We start from the raw sequence: 22,531 nt of genomic DNA, 5'->3' as shown, positions 1-22,531 counted from the left end.
GTTTTGCTCAGGGCCTTGCTGAGTTGCTGAAGCTGGCTTCGAACCGGAGATCCTCCTGCCTCAGCCTCCTGAGTCTCTGCAGTGACAGGCATGGGCCACCGCAGAGGGCGCAGCTTCTTTTTGAAATGTCCCAGGTTCGGGTTTGATCTTCAGAGAGACCTTAGAGTGTCAGACAGCTTCTTAGGTCCATGGGGTCTGGGTGGCACCGGACCCTAACAGGCTCAGGGCTCAGGGAATGGCCCTTCTTGCTAGTCTATTCTCCATTCTCAGGACACCCAGGGGTGGCTGTGGCAGATTGTCCTCTCCTGCCAGTGGGTTGCCTTAGGAGGTATGAGATGTTGAAAGTGGCCCAGCAGTGGAGACCAGGCCCAGGGCACACCAGGCCCTCCACCCTCCTTTCCTGGAGGAACCCGAGGTTCTGTGTCCCCAGGGCAGTGACTGCAATCAGTAACTTCCAAGAAGGTCATTGTTAAAGATTTGAGAAGAGTCCTTTCTAGGGACAGGGACACAGAAGACTCCCCCAATTTTTAAAAATATTTTTTTAGTTTTCAATGGACCTTTATTTTTTATTTATTGATACGTGGTGCTGAGGATCGAACCCAGTGCCTCACACATGCTAGGCAAGCACTCTGCCACTGAGCCACAACCCCAGCCCAAAATTTTAAGCCTCAAAATTTGTAAGTATGTTACTATGGAGAATTTTAAACATATTCAAAAACTATGTTTTAACTCTGATCAATACGTGACCCTCTTCACCGCGCCTGTATGCACACTACTTCTCCTGTCCCATAGATACAAGAGCAAATCATATAATATGGTCTGTTCTATAAGTTATATGACACAAATTTATAATAGATTACATAAACTGTGGTTTTAATATTCTGTAGCACATGTGATATGTGCTATTCATTTATATGTGAATAAAAATCACATTCAAGGAGATTTACACATCTCAAGTGTGCCATCTGGGGAATTTGGCAAAGACACACCTCGTGTGACCCAAGCTCCCGTGTGTGTGGGGACACGGGAGTGTCACTGGTACCCAGTGCCCTTCCCGGTAGAGCCCTGCTCCCAGCTCTCAGAAGGAGCATTGGGACCGTCATTTTCTTCTGATTGCACATTATGCAGACCGCGTCCCATGCCGTCCTCTTTTGTGATGGCGATTCTGACTCTCAGGATAAGGATTCTGCCGTTCCTTTGTGTTTCTTTTTTAGTTTTGCTGAGTAGCATTTCACTGGGGGGTTCCACAGGGAGTTTACCCCCTTACCTGCTCATGAACACTAGTGAGGTTTGCAATTTTGGACTGTTTTGAATAAAGCCGTGAACTTTTTTTGTATAAATCTGTGTGTGTGTGTGTGTGTGTGTGTGTGTGTGAGAATGCTTCCATTTCTCTTGGGTGAATATGCAGAGGAAGGGTAATGTTTGGTTGGATAAGAACTTTCTGGAAGCTTATCTGAGAGGAATGACCTACTGACAGGGAGTGAGCGTCCCACTCATGTTCTCTGACATCGCGGGAGCTGAGTGCCGCCGGTCATTTACCCTCTGGCCACCCTCAGGGCCCGCCGTGTGGGGATAGCTCAGTCTGGTTTAAATTTGTGCTTTCCTGATCACTCATCACACAACGCACTTTGTCACATGCTTCCTGGACATGTGTGCGCATTATTTTTTAAAGAGTTCGTTCAAAACTTTCTTCCATTAAAAAAACATTTGGTTGTTTGTCGTTTTAGTACCAAGTGGTGGACGTTCCCTCTGTGTTCTTGACCCCAGTCCTTGGCTCTATGCAGTTGGTTGTGCACTCATGGATTCTGTCGTTTTTAAATTTGTCTAACTCCACAAAATCCAATGGTCATCTCTACCTCAGTGCTCTTGGCACTTTGTGATCTCTTGAGGACACACGCAGAGTGGTGAAGAATTCAAGTCATGTGACGTGCACACGTTCCCCAGCCAGGGGCCATTCCAGCAGAGGTCCCCAAGGCCACCCTCTGCTCCACTACTCCCGTGCTCCGCCTTCTTTCAGCTCACATTGAAAGCCAGGGTCCTTTGCAAGGTCACATTTTTTGCATTCTTGTGCTTTCTGTTGGGGATTTCACAGCTTGTAACAAACAGCCCAAGGAGGGCACCAAAGTGCCCTCTGGCTCAGAGGCTGCGCTCTACCTTCCGGAGGAAAAGCGTGTGCTGGAGAAGCTTCGGTCAGACGTGAGTTCAAAGAAGGAACCGACGCACACGTGAGGCCAGGTGAATTTAGATAGGAAGCCAGAGCAGACGTTGAGCTTTGATTAATGTCATGCCAGGGCTCGCAGGCACCTATTTTTCTGGAGAACGATGGTTCAGGGCTCACCCATGTGGGGCGTGCATCACCTTATAACATAACTGCTGCAGATCATGGGAATCGACCATGTGTGTGCTGCACATTTTTCTCTCAGAGATGGCCTGCCTGTTTTTTGAGGGGTGGTTCTGGGAACCACGGAGATGGTGGTTAACCACGGAGTCACATCCCCAGCCCTTTTGTATATTTTATTTAGAGATGGGGGTTTCTTTGCTAAATTGCTTAGCTCCTCGCTAAGTTGCTGAGGCTGGCTTTGAACTCGTGATCCTCCTGCCTCAGCCTCCCTAGTCGATGGGATTGCAGGTGTGTGTCACAGACTGAGTGGTTTAAACAATAGAAATTTACTTATCACAGTTCTTGAGCCTAGAAGTCCAAGATCAAGGTGTCTGGTGTGAACCCGTTTCCTGGTTTACAGATGGTGCCTCTTGCTGTGTCCTCACTCATTGCACTTCATTGCACTGACATGCATAACATAACACTCTGCAGATGCAGCACCTATTCAAAGCCTTCTGTGACCACTACCTCCCCTCAGCAGAGACTTGCTCGGGCCTCCGCTATGAACCAACTTCATAGACCACCAAGACTTAGGGGGAAAGAGTCAGGCTGGACACATCCTTCAAACCACAGGCAGCTGCCCGGCAGTTTTTCTCTGTGTTGGCTCTTCTGACCCTTCCCTGGTTTTTGGAGTAAATTCCATGAGAAGTAAGTGTCAGTCAAAGCATTATTTAACTCACAGCGTCAGCTCTTCTGAGTTTAGAGTTAGGAGGTAGCCCTTTTTCTAGATATTAACGCTCTTCTAATACTTATGTTGTTGGAATCATCTTGCGAACGCATCCACTGATTGTTGTTTATCTTCTGTTGTTTGCTGGGCCACCAATTCTCCTGCTAAGACAGGTGAGGCACCTGTCATCCTAGCTCCTCATCTTGTGGGCTGAGACACACGAAGCAACTCATTATTTCATTATTTAAGTGACAGTGATGCTATCATCCAAAAAGAGCTTTGAAAGGGAGGTCCAGGCAGCCATCAGGTTGTTCTGCAAGGGGACTTGACCTGATCTGAAAAGTAGGGAAATTTCTGTGCCTTTAAATTCTGAATTCCAAAGGAAGAGAGGGATTACCTAGATGAGGTGTATATCCGGTTAGGAGGCACAGAGGGGACTTGAGGTGGAGGGAATGGTATGTGCAAAGTTCCTGAGGTGGAAGGAACTCTGGAACACTGGGATTGGAGCTATGGAAGGATGAGGGATGGGGGAAGACCTCATGGGTAGGTGAGGCTGGAAGGCAGCTAGGCAGGGAGGGTTAGTCACAGTCTTGCTTTGCCTTTAAATGCAGCAGGATCTAACAGAACATTCTGCATTGGGACAAAATCATCTGTCTTTAGTGTTTATCAAGGTGGCATCAGCCCCACATAGTACGGAGCCCATCATCTGTGGCTCCTGTGATGGAGGAACTCAAGTTTAAATTTCAACAAAGTAAAATTTAAATAGCACCTAGAACTTGTGGCCACCAAACTGAACAATGTAACTGGAGCAATGACAAACCATCGAGAGCTCAGAGCAGGGAGATGGTGCCGTCAGAACCGCACTGGGCTTCGCTATTTGCTGCCCACTCTGGCTCCAGTGTGGACCTTCCAGTGGACACATCTCCAGGGTTAGTTGAGGTATCCATGATGGTTTACTGACCTCAGGTGCACGGTGCAGTGAGAAGTCATGGGCTGGTTTAGCAGGTGTTTGGCAGTTAGAGTAGCTGTGGTCTCTGTGGTGCACAGGAGGGGGACAGGCTAGGAGAGTCCCTGTCCCCTTTCAGAGAGGATGCTCAGGTGCCCAGCGGAGTAGACTTCCCAAGTGCACAGCTTCTGGGCTCCAAGGAAAGGACTGAGCTGCTGGAATTTCTAAGAAAGTCAAGAGGAAGCTCAGTTACATGAGGTATCAATAGAAAAATGCACCAGACATTATTTAAAAAGTTTCTAGTGGAACCTTGACTTTCTTTCTCTCCTCTGACTCCTGTTCAGCACTGGCAGTGTGCTCACGTAGCTGGAATAACGTGAATGGTCTTACTTGATACTCTTAGACATCAGCCAAAAACTCTTGGCTTGCTGATGGACGTGTTTCCGTGTATTGAATGGTGCACAGAAGTGTAACCTCAGGACTTTCCGGTTCCTGGGTGTGACGCTCTCTGTGTGTCTGCCCACCTCTCTGCTGTGGCTGCAGCTTCACATTCTCACGCTCAGCCAGGCCACAGTCCAGAGTCAGCTCGCAGACCTGGGACCTAGAACCATGGAAACCACAGCTTTCCACGGAGGGATGTGGGGCCTGGGAAGTTCAACCAAAGAAATAACTGAAAGAAGAAAAATAGGCGCAGGAAAATACTTATTGTGGCATTATCAGGAACAGGGGAAGCCAGGTCACATGGCTGGCATGTCCCACAATGGGCGAGAGCAGGCAAAGGGGTCATGTTGAAGGCCACGCAGTCACACAGCAAAACGCCCTGATATTTCAAATGAATTTCACACTCAGATGAAATACACACATTTTTTCATGCTTATAATCACAATGTGCAATCTGTGTGTGTGTGTGTGTGTGTGTGTGTGTGTGTGTGTGTGTGAGCGTGTACCAAAACATAAAGTGAGTGCCTACCACTAATTCCGAGATGGGAATATAAGCAGGATATATTTTCTCTGAAAAACATCATTTGACTGATATCTGGTTGGCTCTCACCATATACAGAATTCAGGAAAAGGATAGTTAAGAGCATTATGCAAATTGCTTAATTTGGGGGACAGTTAATTCTCTGGGATACATTCGCTTGACTCCAGCTTCCTAATAAGAGTTAGTTTGAGTTGTTTTCTGTTCAGTTTTGCGTATGTGATTGCATTTGTCCTGCAAGTAGGTTAAGTTGTATCAAAATCGTAGCATCACCATTTTTGAAATGGATAGAGTTAAATGAGAAAAAATATTTAGCAAAAAAAAAAAAGAAAGAAAGAAAGAAAGAAAAGTGGCTATGGCGTTGTGTCATTTCCTATGAGATACGCAGCCGACACAGGCTTTGCTGACTTAAAACCAGGCAGAGTTCTATTCTGGCCACCTCACAGGCGGAGCTCAGGTGCAGAGGGGGATTGTCTGTCCTGATAATCAGGAAGTGGGGAGGGAAGCAGGCGGGCCTCACTGGGGACTGGCACTCAGGGCTGGCACCTGTCCCCCAACAATGTGACTGCTTCCTTGTCTCCTGGCTGCTCAGTTCCCTGCTTATTGCATTGGGAGGCTTCTCTGGGCTTCTGGAACACTGCCTGCAGCTGCTCTGGACTCCCAGTGACCCCTTTCCAGGGGAGACCTTCCCTTCCCAAATGATGTCCCAAGGGAAAGGTCAGGACAGAAGAGCTGTCCTACACGGGGGCCATCTGGCCAGGTGGTAGGGGGAAGGGGAGATGCTAGCTGCATAGCCTAGCAGCAACCCCTCGGTTATAGAATAGGTCCTGTCTTTTATTTAGGAGTGGACCACAGAGGGAAGGGGTGGACAAGTGAGTCCCGGGGACCCTCTGAGAGACTGTGGACCTAGCTCCCAGCTGCCATTGGGTGAGGGTGCTCTGGGAACTGCTGTTGGCTGCCCCCGGGGAAGGATCCCCAGGCCAGAGACAGCCCCTGGGAGCCAGGAGCTGCAGACCAGGCCTGGGCTGTGCACCTGACCCCCAGAGCCTGGACCAGGACAGTCTTTAGAAAGGCAACCTGGCTACCCGGAGTGCACCGCTTTGCTTGGTTGTTCATTCACTCACTTTAATAACCAGGCACTGTTTACTTTTAAAAATTAATATGATAATTAGTAATTAATTATGGTATAATATTAATACAGTCAGTGGCACATCCAGGTTAAATATCCCTTAACTGCAACGCTTAAGACCCGAAGTGTTTGGAAGCTCTGATTTATTTTTATTTTTGGATTTTGGAATATTTGCATGCACATGATGGGAGATCCTGGGGGGTGGATCCAAGTCTAAACATGGAATTCATTCATGTTTCATGCACACCTTATACATACAGTCTGAAGGTAATCCAATACAGTATTTCAAATAATTTTGTGCACAAAGCCAAGTTTCATGGTTTGGAGTTTCCCACTCATAGAGTCAGATCAGTGCTCACAAAAGTTGTGGATTGTGGAGCTGTTATGGTTTGGATCTGGAATATTCCCCCAGAAGCTCGTGTATTGAAAGCAAGACTCCCAATGCAGGTTCACAGGTGACCTGTTAGGCAGTAATTAAGGCTCTGACCTCATCAGTGGATTAATCCATCAAGTGGATCAATCCATTGATAGCTGGATGACTAGGTGGTAACTGTATGCAGGTAGGGTATGGTCAGAGGAAATAGGTGACTGGGGATGTGGTCTCGTGCTAGATCTGTGTCCGGCTGCTTCCCCTCCCCTCCCCTCTCTTCTTCTTTCTCTCCCTCTCTGTCTCCTTCCTGGCTGCCATAAGCTGAGTAGGTTTTCTCTGCCACATTCTTTTTCCCTGATGCTTTTGCCTTGAAGCCAGACAACCAGGGTCTGAACCTCTGAACCCACAAGCCAAAATACATCTTTCCTTCTTCAAGTTGTTCCTTTCAGGTATTTTGGTGACAGCAACGATGAGTTGACTAACACAGGAGCATTCTGAATTTCAGATTTTCAGATTAAGGATGCTCAATCTGTATTTAATGTATTCAGTTTGATGGTTTCTGACAGATGAATAACCACCCGCACAGTTCAGATACAGAACAGTCCCCTGAACTCACAGTCTCCTTGTATCTCTCTAGAGTTCCCCCAGCCCGTCCCTGACAACCGCTGATCTGTGAACACCATTGACTTTCCCTCTTTTTTATGCATGGAATAAGACAGCACATACTGCTCGGTGCCTGGCTTTTTTGCTTGGTGTCATGTTTCTGAAATCCGCATCCTGTGTGCCGGTGTTGGTCACCTGTCCATTTTTATTGCTGAGTGGCCTTTTCTTGTAGGGATGTATCACAATCTCTTATTCACTTATGGTGCATGGCCATATTGTAAATTGAGCTGCTATAAACATCGACGTGGCTGCATCTCTGTAGTATACTGATTTTAAGTTCTTTGGGTACAAACCAAGGAGTGGGATGGCTGGGTCAAATGGTGGTTCTATTCCAAGTTTTCTGAGGAATCTCCATACTGCTTTGCTTTCCAGAATGGTTACACCAATTTGCAGTTCTACCAGCAATGCGTGTGTGTACCTGTCCTCCTACATCCTCCCTAACATTTTTTTAAAATATTTCATTTACATTTTAGTTTTCAGCAGACACAACATCTTTGCTTGTATGTGGTGCTGAGGATTGAACCCGGGCCGCACGCATGCCAGGCGAGCGTGCTACCGCTTGAGCCACATCCCCAGTCCCTCCCTAACATTTCTTGCTACTTGTATTCTTTATAATTGCCATTCCACTGGAGTGAGATGGAATCTCAGTATAGTTTTAATTTGCATTTCTCTAATTGCTAGAGAAGTTAAACATTTTTTCATATATTTGTGGACTGATCATCCTATTTCTTCTGTGAAGTGCCTGTTCAAGTTCCTTTGCCCATTCATTGGTTGGGTTATTTATTTACTTATTTTCTGGTGTTAAGTTTATTAAGTTCTTTATATATCCTGAAGATTAATGCTTCATCTGAGGGGCAGGTGGCAGAGATTTTTCTCCCATTCTGTAGGCTCTCTGTTTATGTTCTTGATTGTTTTCTTTGCTGTGAAGAAGCTTTTTAGTTTGATTCTTGATTTTACTTCTTGTGCTTTAGGAGTCTTGTTCAGGAATTCAGTTCCTAAATTGATATGATGGAGAGTTGGGCCTACATCTTCCTCTAGGGTCTCTGATCTAATGCTAAGAAGGTCCTTGATCCACTTTGAGTTGAGTTTTGTGCAGGATGAGAGACAGAGGTTTAATTTTATTTTGTTGCTTATGGATTTCCAGTTTTCCCAGCTCCATTTGTTAAAGACTCTCTCTTATCTCCAACATGTATGCTTTTGGCACCTTCATCTAGTATGAGATAACTGTATTTATGTGGGTCTGTCTCTGTGTCTTCTATTCTGTTCCATTGGTCCTCATGTCTGTTTTGGTGCCAATACCATGCTGTTTTTGTAACTATAGCTCTGTAGTATAGTTTAAGGTCTGGTATTGTGATGTCTCCTGTTTCGCCTTCCTCACTAAGGATTGCTTTGTCTATTTTGGGCTTCTTATTTAACCAAATGAATTTCATAAATGCCTTTTCTATTTCAATGAAGACCATCATGAGAATTTCAATAGGAATTGCATTAAATCTGTATAGCACTTTTGGTAGCATGGCCATTTTGACAATATTAATTCTGCCTCTCCAGGAACATGGGAGATCTTTCCCTGGAAGTATTTTGAGTGGTCACTTTTTTAACCAACATTTCTCAGTGCTGTTGTTCGTGGAGGCCCACAATGCCAGGAATAGGCAGGGTTCTGAAAGCCTCATCCTGGAATGTTCTAGTCTTGAGCCATAAAAGTGTGCTCATCTTTCACAGCAGAATCAAGCTGCATTATTCTCTGAGGGTTTATTGGGTCCTGCACTGTCTGATCAGGGGACACACAGCTGGATTCAGGAAGCCCATCTCCAATGCGGGGACATGGTTGGCCTGGTTCAGTGCAGTGCCTTCTCCTCCCAGGGTGCCCACCACGCCCCGGGCATAAGGAAGTCCACTCCATTAACCCGCTCCCTGCAGCCTTCTCTGCCTCAGCTCTCGGCCATCTCCCTTCCTGATGGGATTGCGTGTTTCCAAGGTCCCGAGGTTGTTCATCTCAAATGCTGATGCCCAGTAATACCTCCAGTCCCTTACCACCTTATGGGGCTCTGGAGAACTAACGGGGCATTTGTGGAGGGCCTCAAGAGTCGGATTGAGGTTTGGAAAAAGACGGGGATGACTTGGGATTCGGAATTACTGAATTCCTTAAGGCCACCATGAGCAGTTCATAAATTGTCTTCACCACTTCACTAAATTCTGGTTTGTCCCCTGGAAAGGAGGCCAGGCTAAGGACAACCCCACTGTGGTCTGTCTACAATATTTAAATTCCAGATGTTCTTACTCATATTTTCAGGGCCTCTTCTGGGACAATTCTTTTCCTCTGTAGCTGCTTGCTTAGAAATCGTACACTGAACTTTTAAGAAAACATTAAAATATCGATCACAACACTAAATAGAACAGTCAGGGAACCTGCCACTTTTTCAAGAAATCATGTCCTCTATTACTTACTGTTTTACATTATTCTTTGACCTTATTGCCTTTCTTCTAATATTTGTAATTAGGTTATTTCTCTAAATAGTGAATATTGCTGTTAAATTATTAGAAATATTATATATCGCTATCTTTTTTTCTGACATTGTACAGTACCGATTTAATGTCAATCACATCTTTTTTAAAAAATCTTTTTAGTCATGGATGTAAACAATATCTTTATTTTATTTGCTGATTTATTTTTACGTGGTGTTGAGGACGGAACCCAGGGCCTCACACGTGGGAGGCAAGTGCTCTACCACTGAGCCACACCCTCAGCTCCTGTCAATCACATCCTGATGACAGAAGAGGAGACTAGGGACCAGCATTGAGGGGGACAAGATGTGGCAATTGGAGCATCGGTGGGATGGGATGACTGTGTCTCAAGAGAGGACCACCACCCACACCCACCCCTTTAACACACCGCAGCTCTCTCTGTTCTCTCTGCCCCTCTCCTTCCGTCTCTTCTCTCCCTCTCTCATGTGCACACACACACACACACACACACACACACACACACACGAGCCCGACGGGCTGCTCTTGGGACACTCCCCGTGCTTTTGCACTGTCAGCAAAGTGTCTTGGCATCAGGCCCTGCATGCGCCAGGGGCTGGGCTTCTTTACCACCACTGGGGAGGGGGAGGGCTCCACAGATAACATTAGGCAGAAAGAAACTCAAAAGTAGCCAGAATCGAAATGGTCTTCCTTGTGTCAACATGAATACAAAAGTTGATGAAGCCGGGTGGCCATCAAGGAAGGGCTGTGGGACACGATCACCTGACAGGGACTGTCACAGAAGTCGCAGCCGGGACCCCAGGCGTGCTCAGAGACAACCTTCTCCCAGGACACCTGCCCAGCAACTGTCCAACTTGGGGCTGACGCCACTCCTGTCATTAGTCACTGTGGCCAAGGATGATCCTTTCAAAAGATCTGATGTGGCCTCCTCACGTTTCTCTCTGAAAATTTCCCTTGGCCTCAGCCTCTGTCCACGGTTTTATCATGGCACATGCCTCGCATGGCAGTCCTCCGCTGTCCCCACACGAATATCAGTGCTCTTTGGGGCACCTCTCCTGATCATTATTATTTTTAATTTAGATGGGCTCAAGAAAATTGCCAATATCTGACGTTTCCATTTCCCCTACCAAATGGTCCATTTGGATCATCCTGAAATTTGGGGGACAGGGCATGGAGAAGCGAGTCCTGCGTCCCGAAGGAGAGGACCAGCCCCAGAGGCACAGGGAGAGGTCTTTGGCAAGCAGCCTTAGAGACGGCCGGGGGCACGGCCTTCTGTGTGCTGTGTCCCCACAGGACGCTTGTCCTCAACAGGGACCAGGACACTGCTTCACACAGCACCTGCTGGGGGATCCGCCACGTGGGAATGGGGACACCTGGAAGTGGGGGACAGAGGAAAAGACTTCCCCGGGTCATCTTGGATGCTGCGATGACAAGGACAAGCCATCAGTCAGCTGCTGGGGAGTGACGCCCGTGAGGGAGGCTGATCCAGGGCAGTGACATCTTTGGGTTGTCATTTTTTGCCCTATCATGTCAGCCCACGGCTACCAGGCTCAGGGCCAGCCGAGCTGGCTTTGTTTGGAGGCCAGGGCAGGGCCACTGGAGCCCAGGAGGGACAACAAGCCCTTCCCTCCTGAGGCCAGAGCCTGGCAACGTGGCACTGAATTCCGCCATCAGCCCTGTGCTCCACGCGCTGGAGAGAGGACGTGCCAGGTTCCTGGGGGCACCCCCCCACTCCAGAAGTCCCAGGGCTTCCTTCTCCTGCTGGTGGCTGCTGACCCTTTAGAGAGGCCCACATGTCCTATGGCAGGGTGCACCAAGTGATTTTTTTTATAAGATAATAAATGATTATATTTATTTTATACCAAAATTGCATCCCTATAGTAATATTTAATGTTATATAAATATAATATGATGTGATTGTTATAATGGTATCATTATATTATGTTTATTATAAGATTATATTATTATAAATGATCTTATTGCAGAAAACAGTAAATAACATGCAAATCCCCTGTAATAAATTTGAAATCATGGACTTCAAGGCATTTGATAAAATTGCTAACTAAACATGTTTATAGCAGCACAATTCATGATAACCATTTTTAAATAGTTATAAAGAATGCAAGTTCTAACACACAGTACTTTAGAGCATTGGACCCTCATCATTATCTTTTTTAGAGTCCAGGGGCTGGGGCACACGCCTGTAATCCCAGTGGCTTGGGAGGCTGAGACAGGAGTTCCAAGCCAGCCTCAATAATGGCGAGGTGCTAGGCAACTCAGTGAGACCCTGTCTCTAAATAAAATACAAAATAGGGCTGGGGAGGTGGCTCAGTGGTCGAGTGCCCCAATCCCCAGTACCAAAAAGAATGTAACATAAAGCTCATATTCAGAAATTTACATTATTCATATTTTCCTTGAACTCATATCTCTATATCAATTTCCTCACAAAATATGTCCCGATTTTTTTAATGTTTAGGGACTGTATTGAGCTGGATTGTGTCCTCACAAAACATATGTCCAAGTCACCACCATGTGACCCAGCTATCCTACTCCTTGGTATTTATCTGAAAGAAGTCAAGTCAGCCTACAATAGCAATCCATGCACACCCAGGTTTATACAGCGCAATGCACAACAGCCAAGCCACGGAATCAGCCTAGGTGTCTCTCATTGCGTGCATGAAGAAGATGCGATAATCACACACACACATACACACATATATGATAACATATATGTTTTATTCAGCCATCAATAAAACATGAAACTATGTCATTTGCAGGAAAATGAGTTGAACTTGAGAACCTAATGTTCTGTGAAACAACACAAACTCAGAAAACCCAGAGTCATATTTTTTCTCTCCTATATGAAAACGAGGGAGGAAAAAGGAAAATAAATATGGGGGGATCTCTTGAATATCAAAGGGAGCAGGGAAAGGAAAGGAGAAATATTGGGGAATGATATTGGCCAAATTATTATTATATCATGTGCGTATACAAATATGTAGCATCAAACCTCACCATTGCATGTAATCATAATGCACCAATCACAATTATGAGAAAAAAGAAAGAAAAAAATCATAGTTTATCAATGTAATAAAATACTACACATCTGAAAAAAAGAGATCTGTCCAAGCCCTATTCCCCAGTACCTGTGAAGACGATCTTCTTTGTAATAGGGTCTTTGCAGATGTAATTCAGGTAAGGCTCTCAAGATGAGGTCATACTGGATTGGGGTGGGCTGGTAGTCCAATTATTAGAGAAAGGCAATAAAAATGTGTTACGAATTTGGATAAATATTTTAAACACAGACGTAAAGTTTTGTTGGAAATTGATTTATTTTGAGGTGGATGAGGTTTGCTTGGTCCCATGAATCCAGATGTCTACAGTAGAATAGGACATACTGCCGGAGGGTGGCACGGTTCTCCATGTTCCTCATTTCTCTCTCTTTCTCCATCTCTATCCCTTTCTAGGTCTCTATCTCTATATTTCTTGGAGAAACTTGTTCACATCCATAAGTACATGTGGATAAGATAGGGCCATCAGAACTCAAGCTTCCCCAGGGTGGTGAGATCAACATCCCTTTACCTTTCCTTGGACAAGAGAAGGAGCCTGTCTCCAGTTCAGGGTCAGAGTACACTCTGATGATGAGAGAGTACGGGATCCCAGGTAGCCAGTCAGATTCTGCCTCAAACTTTTCAGTTTTCAGCCAAGATATGCAAAACTGGAGAGGGTCAGAGCTGAGCTATGCAAAAGAAAGTTCCAAAGAGCTGGTTTAGGTCACCCTTCTTCTGAGGATCCCTAAGGTTTTTTTTTTTTTTTTTTTTTTGTACCAGGGATTGAACCTAGGGGTACTTAACCTCTGAGCCACATCCCAGCCCTTTAAAATATTTATTTAGAAGCAGGGTCTTTCTGAGTTGCTTTAGGGCCTTGATAAGTTGCTGAGGCCAGCTTTGAACTTGTGATCCTCCTGCCTCAGCCTCCCAAGCTGCTGGGATTACAGGCATGTGCCACTGTGCCCAAGCTTCTTAATGCCCAGCTGGCCAGCTTTTCCATGACTATGATCTACCAAATAGCCTTTCCATATTTTTTGTCTGTTGGAAGTACACCAGATTCAGGGTCTCTAGCTTGCAACCAAAGACCCCCGCTGATGCGCTCTTCCTAGACGATAGCACTTTCTCCTGGAGGAGTAAGGGGGCCGTGATGCTCCAGGTGGGTTTTGGAAGGTGCCGTCATTGGATATTATTACGGTTTGGATCTTTAATGCCTCCCCAAATGCTCATGTGTCAGGCAATGCAGAAATTTTCAGCCATGAAAATGATTAGATTATGAGAGCTGGGACCTCATTAGTCGGTTAATCCATTTGATGGACCAGTCACTTCAATGACTACTGGGTGGTAACTGTAGGCAAGTGGGCGCGGCGGGAGGAGGTGGGTCACTGGGACCGCGCTGGACTGTGTCTGTCCAAGCCTCCTTTCTCTCTCTCTTCTTCCTGACCACCATAAACTGAGCGGATTTCCTCCATCTGGGCCAAGAGCAATGGAGTTGGCCAACCATGGAGTGAACCTTGCAAACCATGCACCCACATTAACTTTCCCTCCTTTAAGTGGCTCTTGTTGGGTGCTTTGGTGAAGGCAATGGAAAGCTGACTAGAGCAGGCCAGGGTGGTGTGAGTCAGGTTCCTGTGCTGAAGCTGGGTCCCCACTTCACAGTGTTGGAGGTGGTGGAAACTTTAGCAGTGGGGCTGGGGCAGGGTCATGGGGCTCCAGCCTCATGAATGGGTGAACGTTGTCACGTGGGAGTGGGTGAAGCGCTGGGTGAGTGCGTTGGTTCTCATCAGAGCAGGTAGTTGGTGCCTTCTGTGCAGGGTCAGCTCCCTTTCACTTCTCTGCCCCTCGCTAGGGCTCTAGCACTGTGCTGGTGTAATGTATAAAACAGACACTTATTGGACTTCCTGTTCTGGTGGTTGGCCAGACTTATATATAAGTAAATCTCTATTTTATATTTCACCCAGTCTCAGGTATTTTGTTATAGCAACATAAAATGGAATAAGACAGGGAATAGTTAGGTACATGGGAGTGGAGTTGAGAATTCTTTTTTTTTTTTTTTTTTTTGCTTGTAAAGATCTTTAATATTTTTCTTAACACTTTATTATTAAAAGTTTTCTCTTAACCTTAACGTTCAGAGTTAAAGTTGTCATATGTAAATTAAAAAGTAGTTTCCTGAGTGAGGTGACATGGATTAGAGATAATCTAGTGGCTCCTCTGAATAAATATTGTTTTTGGTTGGTGGCATGTGCCACTGTAGCTGTATGACCTAAAAAGTGAGAGGTTTAGTTTATCATGTATTAGAAGAACTGAGTTGGACAGAAGTTTTGGGAGGCCATGCCATATATAACCTATCCTATAATCTAAGAAGTATAATCGTGCTTATAAAGTAGAATAAAAGAGGTCTCTAAAGTCAAAGTATAGCTAATAAAATAAACTGTGGGAAGGGTAAATGTCATTTTAAATGTGTTTCAGGCTTCATTTTCTCGTGGGATGTTCAAGACTATATAGGTAGTCTCGTATGGGGCTATTTCTCTAAATTTTTGGAGGTTAGTCAAGTTTCTTCAGGGGTTACTCTTGGGGGTTCGTGGGAAATGCTTGGCTGCCTCCCTCTGTTTTCGTGACTTGCCAAGAGCCAGGATGGGCCGGTGTCCTGTTGACCTTCCCTGAAAGCTCTGAGAACACCTCTCTTTTCAACGACTCCCTCCAAGAGAATGTGCACTTCGACTTCTAGTGTTTATAACACCCCTGATTTGGAGACTTTACGTCTTTCCAGAGTTGTACAGGCTTTCATTCTATAAGTTAAAATGTTAACATTCATAATTCAAGGCTGGGGATGTGGCTCAAGCAGTAGCGCACTCGCTTGGCATGCGCTGGGCGCTGGGTTCGATCCTCAGCACCACGTAAAATAAAATAAAGATGTTGTGTCCACCGAAAACCAAAAAATAAATATTAAAAAATTCTCTCTCTCTCTCTCTCTCTCTCTCTCTCTCTCTCTCTTTAAAAAAATTATAATTCAAGATGTGAAAATCTGGGGCTATTTTTCTATCTCTATGTCCTTCTTATAACTCTTTTAATTTCACCATAAATACAAACAGAACAAAAAATTATAATGATCTGATTTATGCAAATTATATTTCCCATTAAGTTTGATTAAAATGTGTAAAAGTATTCAGAGATGCTAGAGTATTATTTACTCAATAGTATTACATAGAACATTTAGTCAAGTGGAACACTGTGATGTCTGACATTTAATGACAAGATTCAATACATGAGTGTTAACATATAAGCAAATATTCAATTATAAGGACATATTGCATACATAAGGTAAATATAGGTAAAAAAAATGCACTGTAAACTGGGCATGATGGTCCATGCTTGTAATCCAAGCAAATTGGGAAGTTGAGAAGTTTCAGAAGTTTAAATTCAGCCTCAGCAACTTAATGTGGTTTCAAGCAACGTAGCAAGACCAGTCTCAAAATTTGAAAAAGGGGGAAGAGGCTTAGGAATGTGGCTCAGTGTTTAAAAATCCCTAAATTTAACTTCAGTACCAAAAAAAAAAAAAGTTTAAAACATTACAATTCAGTGTAAAATATCAAAAAAATAGATTTCTTATAATTTCACTTTTGAAAGTGAAAATAGTAATCTTTGATTTAAAAAAATTATATGCTTTCAAAGATGATGTTTCTGCACCATGCATATATGATATTTATGATTGATATTTCTACCAAATAACTGGATAATGTTTAATGAACTTAAGCAAAAGTTAAAGACAACTACTCATTTTCTATATGTAAATGAGTTCTGTCTTTTACTGATCCTCATATTCATCAAGGTGTAATGTATAGGCAATGACTTTACTATACACTCACATTTGTCAAGGTGTTTATTGTAAATATGTTGTTGTTATATAAGGCATACATTTTGGACAAAATCTGTTCAATGTTCACTATTGGTATGAGTTTTCAGATGTTCAATGAATTTAAAATTTGAATAAGTTTTGGAAATATTATTTTTTTAGGGTCTCTGGGCACAATGAATTCTCTAGAAATCAGTAGTGTTTAAGAAACATTTTTTTTATTTGTCTTCTCTCTAACCAGTAGGTATCCTCTGGTGCTGAGTAGTGGTGAATAAATGTTGGAAGCATTGTCACATTGTCAGCTTTCACATTTCAAAAATTCCTCTCGGCCGTGATGACTGTGGTGAGGATTAAATGTTGACCCATCCTTAAAGGAATGGCACCAAGGTCTCATTTGTGGAGCTTCTCTCCAGCGTGTTTTCTCGGATGTCTAGTAATGTGTGATAGATAATTTAAAATGTTTCTACATTCTCTACATTCTTAGGTCTTCTTTCCAGAATAAATAGCCTAGGGGTGAAAAGGTGATTTCTTATTAAAAGCTTTGCTACATTTTTTCCATTTGTGGGGGTTCTTTTCTGTATAAAATTTGGTTGCTAATAAGCTTTGATTTTTCTTTAAAAGTATTATTATCACTTTCTTCACATTTTGAGGGTTTCTCACCAGGGTGACTTCTGTTGTGGTGAGTAAAATTTTATTTTTGATTAAAAGCTTTACCACTGGGGCTGGGGATGTGGCTCAAGCGGTAGTGCACTCGCCTGGCATGCGTGCGGCCCGGGTTCGATCCTCAGCACCACGTACAAACAAAGATGTTGTGTCCGCTGAGAACTAAAAAATAAATAATAAAAAATTCTCTCTCTCTTTAAAAAAATAAAATAAAAATAAAAGCTTTGCCACATTATTCACACGTGTAGGACTTCTCTCCAGTGGAAATTCTGCTTTGCTTAATAAAGATTGATTTTCCTTTAAAAACTTTATCACATTCTGCCCATTGGTAGGGCATCTCTCCAGTGTGGATTCTTCTGTGGTAAATAAGACCTTTTGTTTTTTTTTGACTAAATTCTTTGCCACATTGTTTATATTTGTAGGGCTTCTCTTCAGTATGAATTCTCTGGTGGTGAACAGAGACTGATTTTTGATATGATTCCTGGTGTTCACTCTCACTTGTAGTTGTCCATATTTTCTTTTGTTGTAAATAGTCAAGATCACAACTTCTATATTCCCCACTTATCACTTGGTGAAATCTATGTTTTATGCCCTTTTCTGGTGAATATTCTTGGGTAGGATGAGGAGTCCTGGCCCGGAAGGCCAAGCTCCTGTAGTTCTCTAGCATCACATCTCTGTAGAAGTCTTTCTGAGGAGGCTGAAGGCCTTCCCACTCCTCTTCTGGGAAATCAATGGACACACCCTGAATGTTAACAGGTCCATGGCCTGGTGCTCAGGAGTCCGTCCTGCTTGGGATCTTCAGCTCCTGCCCAGCAGAGCAACCTGCGACTCTGAAGCATGAGAACTAACGTCCAGCCAAATGGAGTTGGGAATTCTGGACAGCAAGAAAAGCAGCTGCATCAACCAGAACTGATGGCGCACACCTGTCGTGTCAGCGGCTTGGGAGGCTGAGGCAGGAGGATGGCAAGTTCAAGGCCAGCCTCAACAGTTCAGCAAGGTGCTAAGCAACTCAGTGAGACCCTGTCTCTAAATAAAATACAAAATAGGAGTGGGGAGGTGGCTCAGTGGCTGAGTGCTCCTGAGTTCCATCCCCAGGGCTCCCCCTGTCCCCCTCAAAGAGCACGGGTATCTTCAGGGGATGTCAAATATTCTACAAAGCTCTCATGAAACTAGGAGAGTGGTTTGTATAGGCCAAGGTCAGCCAGGGGTGTAAAACCCTAGGACAGTTGTGGGGCAGTGGACGTGGCAGGCCGACGGCTAGATGTGGGGGAGCAGATGAGTACAGGTAGGAGGGCAGAGAATTCCAGAGTGGAGTCAAGGAGGAGGAGCTGGGGGGACCCACAAATCTGCTGCCTCTGTTTGGCTCCTGATGGGAGTTTGCCCCCAAGTGTCTGATGTCAGCAGAGGACAGTGGAGGGCAGCTGGAAGCTTCTGGAATCCCTTCATCTGTGTGTCAGTTTATCTGATCACCAAGACCTTCAGGGGTCTCACCCTTCTCCTGGAGAAAGCAGACCTGCTCCCCTCAGGGAAGGGGGGATCCTGGAGGTGATGAGGCCTGGGGGCTCCGCCCTGGGAGTGGATGGAAGTCATTATGGTGGGGACAGGGTCCAGGCAGGAGGGCGAGTGTGGGCCCTCCTCCCGCCCCTCTTGTGTGTCTCCCTGGGGGATGCCTTCTGACGGGTTAGGAGGCAGAAGGAAGGCCCGGGCTGGCCGTGGCTCCTTGATCTGGCACTTCCAGCCTCCAGAACTGTGAGCCACATACCTGTCGGTCCATTGTAAGTCACCCCGGGTCTGTGCCCCTCTTACAGCAGCACAAATAGAACGAGACAGCTGGGGAATGTCACTTCTAGACCCACCTGGTTGACAGAGGACAACCAGGCACTCACCTTGTCCAGACAAATGTGCAGGTTTTCAGGATGACTCAGGCCACAGAATGAATACTGCGGTGAGCAGTTGGGCACAGAGCATCAGGGGACTCTCCCTCGTCTGAGTGACGCAGGAGGGACAGCTGGGAGCAGGAGTCAGAAATCTGTACCAGGCTAGGAAAGCCACCAAGTCGGGTAGGTGAGGAAGACAGAGCCCATGGAAGGATTCCCAACTCTCAGGCATGGGACGAAGGCTTCCGAGAAGGCAGCCTCTCTGTGCTCTGAGGACGGGAGCAGGCTTGGAGGGGCCTTGGAACTACCTGCAAATTCCCAATGGGGAAGCTGGCTCAGGCTGTGGTGGAGGGGAAGGGAAGAGGCCCTTGAAGGGGCACCCAGAGGTTCAGTGGGAATTGGCAGCACCGTGAGGAGTGGCCAAGGAGCGCTGGGGAGGGCAGGTGGCACACCAGGGCTGTAGAGTGCGTTAGCTGGCCAGACCCCAGCGCAAGAGGGCTGTTCACAGGTCTGCCAACCCATGGCAATGCAAGTGGGTGGGTGGAGCACCCTGCACGCTCAAGATTAAAACTGACTTTTATTTTCTCAATAGACTCAACTCTCTATTAAAAATCGCATTTGGGCCGGGGAGGTAGCTCAGGGGTAGAGCGCTTGCCTAGCATGTGTGAGATCCTGGATTCTACCCCCAGCACCCAAAAACAAAACAAAATAAAGTTGTATGTCAAAGGGTGAAATCAGTCGCACAGACACGGAGCCAAACATTCTAAGAAGATTCGAGTCATCTGCTGAAGATTTGATTTTACCGATACCATCCTTGGTCTGGTCCAGGTCCTCAATGGGGCCCATTTCTGACTCTTGACTGGACGTAGGAGGCTGCACGAAATACCTCTTGACCTCCATCTTAGCTGGTGGACCTCCCCCTTAACTGAGGGCCCACTCACAGAGACCTGACCTCCACTGCTTTCCTCCTGGAAGGAACCTGGCTCAGCCTGTGCTGAACCAACCTGGTGAATTCACCCAGCTGTGGCTCCCTACGACACGGTTCCCGGATGGCCAAGATCACTGAACATGGCTTATTGAATGAATGAAAGGTTTGCTTGGTGGTCTTCATCCGATGCCTTCTTGCTCACCTTCCATCCACAGATGGCCATGTGGTCAACTTTTATGATTCAGCAGTTGGAAAGAACGTTGAGTTCCCTGTGTGTTTGCCAGTCTCCTGACCACACAACACATGTGTTTTTGCAAAGCACATTCAGACCACCGAACGGGTTTTCTCCTGGACTAGATATTTGATCTTGCTTGCTTCATTTGCAGTCTCACATCTTTCAGGACTTGATAGATTCTGCTATATTTCTATGCATATATTTATTCTGATTTATATGTTTAATTGCGTTTACTGTTCCTCAGCTTAATCTGTTAGCTCTAACAATGGAGACTTTCTTTAAGTCAAGCTAAGTCTCTAAAATAGTTTTCATTTGCCGATGTTTATCTTCTCCCACGTCACAATCTTCCCTAGGGTGAATCTGCATGGTCCCATAATGCCTTGCAGCATAACCCTGTGAGTCAAATAGTTCTCCAGTTTTCATTATTTTAATTCCATTTCTCTACATGAATTATTTGATCCTCTTTACTTGATAGGTGGTTGAAAAAATAAAGCATATTGTGATGAGGTATAAAGGGAGTTAGCTGACTTATAGTTTTTACTGCATTTTTCAGAGATAAATAAATCCAGTTTTGTGGCTAGTAGTAAATTAAACCAACTTAATTTTTTCCCCTACCATCTAGCTGGACTGAAATGTTACATTGTGCCACCAAGACAACACCAAATAAGATACCATGTGAATCAGGTTTCTGTTGCTGTAACAAATTCCTGAGATAAATCAACTTATAAGGAAGGGAGGTATATTTTGGCTCATGGTGTCAGAGGTTTCAGCCCATGGCTGCTTGGCCCTGTTGCTTTGGACCTGTGGGCAAGCAGAGCATCATGGCAGTGGCACGTGGCAGAAGAGATGGCTTACCTCATGGTACCTGGGAAAGTGAGAGGAGAGGAAGGGCCAGAGCCCTAACGTTTCCTTTAAGAGCACCCTCTTTATGACCTAACCTCCTCCCACTAGGCCCCGCCCCCTAAAGCTTCTACCTCTTCCGGTAGCATCACAAGCTGGCCCCAAAGCCTTCAACCAGGGGCCTTAGGGGACACTCGAGGGCCAAACTACAGCAGGTGTGTGTTTAACTATTTCTCACTGGAACCATGTTTTATGAGCACTGACAGTAAAGTGAGATACATAGTTTTTTAAAAAATTTATTTGAGATATACATAGTTTTAACATCACAAACCCAGGAAGTTATCTTTAAAATATTAGATTTTACAATTTAAGTAAATCATAAAAATTTTTTTAGCCAAAGATTGGAATCTTCCCAAGTTAGGATTGAAAATTTACTGTCTTAATGTAGTAGCTTCCCCATTGTTTCCTTATTTCAGTCAAATATATATTTTGTAACAAACTTTGCAAAAATTGAGACTGCAATGATACTGCCCACAATTCAAACTTATTGTTTTTAAAATTTGAATAAGTGTGTGATGCCTGAAATGGCCAAGTTATTTTTTAACTACGCCATAAAGCTTTTAAGTTGTGATGATGCCTTCCAAATGTTAATTTGTTACTATTATTTGATAAGCTTATTTCCAAACGATTTCTCATATGCTACACATTTCTCATTGATGATTACGGGTTTTCTATATATGGACCATCAACTTTGGCACTGCCTATTCTGATAAAATAAGTGTTTACCACTTTCAATCCTTAATGATCCAACTTTTAATTTATTTTGTGCTGGGGATTGAACTCAGGGTTGCTTTACCACTCAGCTACACCCCCCTATCTTCTTATTTTTATTTTGAGATAGAATCTCTCTAAGTTGCTTAGGGCTTTGCTAAATTGGCGAGGTTGGCCTCAAACTTGTGATCCTCCTGCCTCAAGCCTCCTCAACTGCTGGGAGTACAGGCATGTGTCACTGTACCCAGGATGGCTCAATTTTCAAGTAACAATTGCCTCCAATATCCGACTAAGAACACAAGTAAGCCCACCACTTTTCTTTGAAATTAATAATATATATATCTGTTCATTTTAGGAAAGACAAATGGTCTCAATGCAAGGTATCATGAGCTATCCAAATTATGAAAACAAAGGACTGGACTAACTTTGACTTTGATTTTCTTCCCAAAGTTACTGAAGATGGAGAAGGCCTGAAAGGAAGGCACAGATCCACAAGGGCAGAGAGAAAGGCAGAGGTCACTGCATCTTGGGTGCTGGAGATGAGACAGACAAGGAATAAAGGATTCAGCGTCACAGAGAGAGCAGGATGGCCAGCACCTGGTATCCTGGAAGTCAGGGATGTAGTTGCTGCTGCACACGGGACTGTTAGGGAGCTCCTATGGGAAGCCTGCAAACCCGAGTCCCAGGCCCTTGGCCTGCACAT

The sequence above is a fragment of the Spermophilus citellus genome (assembly GCF_964194105.1).
Source record: "Spermophilus citellus genome assembly, chromosome: 12".
Lineage (NCBI taxonomy): Eukaryota > Metazoa > Chordata > Mammalia > Rodentia > Sciuridae > Spermophilus > Spermophilus citellus.
This window is presented reverse-complemented; position numbering follows the sequence as displayed.